The 2,281-nt window shown below is 40.7% G+C and overlaps 1 non-coding gene across 1 annotated transcript; it reads right to left on the bottom strand.

Annotated features, from left to right (window-relative positions):
• Nucleotides 1–207: 207 nt before the first annotated feature.
• Nucleotides 208–315, bottom strand: LOC127746370 (small nucleolar RNA R71). Its single transcript, XR_008007989.1, has one exon. It is a non-coding gene; the product is annotated as a small nucleolar RNA R71 (small nucleolar RNA).
• Nucleotides 316–2,281: the final 1,966 nt, after the last annotated feature.

Below are 2,281 nucleotides of genomic sequence, written 5' to 3' on the forward strand. Positions count from 1 at the left end.
CAGTTTTTAACTGAGTTCTTACAGATCCGTGTGACTGTTAAGACTAATGGAGTAGATCCTGAAGTCTACAGGCTCATGCTTTTCCCTTTTACTGTAAGAGAGAGAGCTAGAACATGGTTGGAATCACAACCTAAAGATAGCCTAGACTCTTGGGATAAGCTGGTCACAACCTTCTTGGCTAAGTTCTTTCCTCCTCAAAAGCTGAGCAAGCTTAGAGTTGATGTTTAAACCTTCAAACAAAAAGATGGTGAATCCCTCTATGAAGCTTGGGAAAGATACAAGCAGATGACCAAATGGTGTCCTTTTGACATGCTTTTAGAGTGGACCATTTTGAATATATTCTATTATGGTCTATCTAAGTTCTTTAAGATGTCACTGGACCATTCTACAGGTGGATCCATTCATCTAAAGAAAATGCCTGCAGAAGCTCAAGAACTCATTGACATGGTTGCAAATAACCAATTCATGTACACTTCTGAGAGGAATTCTGTGAGTAATGGGACGCCTCAGAGAAAGGGAGTTCTTGAAATTGATGCTCTGAATGCCATATTGGCTCAGAACAAAGTGTTGACTCAGCAAGTCAACAAGATTTCTCAAAGTCTGAATGGATGGCAAAATGCATCCAATAGTACTAAAGAGGCATCTTCTGAAGAAGAAGCTTATGATCATGAGAACCCTGCAATGGTAGAGGTGAATTACATGGGTGAACCCTATGGGAACACCTATAATTCTTCATGGAAAAATTGTCCAAACTTCTCATGGAAGGATCAATAAAAGCCCCAACAAGGCTTTAATAATGGTGGAAGAAACAGGCTTAGCAATAGCAAGCCTTTTCCATCATCTTCTTAGCAACAGACAGAGAATTCTGAACAGAGTCCCTCTAGCTTAGCAAACATAGTCTCTGATCTGTCTAAGGCTACTTTAAGTTTCATGAGTGAAACAAGGTCCTCCATCAGAAATTTGGAGGTACAAGTGGGCCAGCTGAGTAAGAAAGTCATTGAAACTCCTCCTAGTACTCTCCCAAGCAATACAGAAGAGAATCCAAAAAAAGAGTGCAAGGCCATTGATATAATCAACATGGCCGAACCTAGAAAGGAAGGGGAGGACGTGAATCCCTATGAGGAAGACCTCATGGGACGTCTCCCAGACAAGAAGGAGTTCCCTATTGAGGACCTAAAGGAATCTGAGGCTCATGTAGAGACCATAGAGATTCCATTAAACCTCCTTCTGCCATTCATGAGCTCTGAAAACTATTCTTCCTCTGAAGAGGATGAAGATGTAACTGGAGAGCAAGTTGCTCAATATCTAGGAGCTATCATGAAGCTGAATGCCAAGTTGTTTGGTAATAAGACCTGGGAAGATGCACCTCCCTTGCTCATTAGTGAACTAGATACATGGGTTCAACAAACTTTACCTCAAAAGAAACAAGATCCTGGTAAATTCTTAATACCATATACCATGGGCACCATGATCTTTGAGAAGGCTCTGTGTGACCTGGGATCATGTATAAATCTTATGCCACTCTCTGTAATGGAGAAACTAGGAATCTTTGAGGTACAAGCTGCCACTTTCTCATTAGAGATGGCAGACAAGTCAATAAGACAAGCTTATGGATTGGTAGATGACGTATTAGTAAAGGTTAAATGCCTTTACATCCCTGCTGATTTCATAATCTTAGACACTAGGAGGATGAGGATGAATGTATCATCCTTGGAAGACCCTTCTTAGCCACAGCAGGCGCTGTGATTGATGTTAACAGAGGAGAATTAGTCCTTCAATTGAATGGGGACTACCTTGTGTTTAAGGCCCAAGGGTATCCCTCTATAAACATGAAAAAGAGGCACGATAAGCTTCTCTCAATACAGAGTCAAACAAAGCCCCCACAATCAAACTCTAAGTTTGGTGTTGGGAGGCCACAACCAAACTCTAAGTTTGGTGTTGAACCACCACATTCAAATTCTAAGTTTGGTGTTGGGCGGTCCCAGCAATGCTCTGATGATCTGTGAAGCTCCATGAGAGCTCACTGTCAAGCTATTGACATTAAAGAAGTGCTTATTGGGAGGCAACCTAATTTTTATTTATTTATATTTTTATTGTTCTTTTATGTTTTATTAGGTTCATGATCATGTGGAGTCACAAAACAAGTCACAAAACAAATACTAAAATTTAAAACAAAATCAAAAACAGAAGAGGAAATAGCACACCCTGGAGAAAGAGCTTACTGGCGTTTAAACACTAGTAAAGAGCATCTGGCTGGCGTTCAACGCCAGAACAGAGCATG

This window comes from Arachis duranensis, chromosome 3, assembly GCF_000817695.3.
Source record: "Arachis duranensis cultivar V14167 chromosome 3, aradu.V14167.gnm2.J7QH, whole genome shotgun sequence".
Classification (NCBI taxonomy): Eukaryota; Viridiplantae; Streptophyta; class Magnoliopsida; order Fabales; family Fabaceae; genus Arachis; species Arachis duranensis.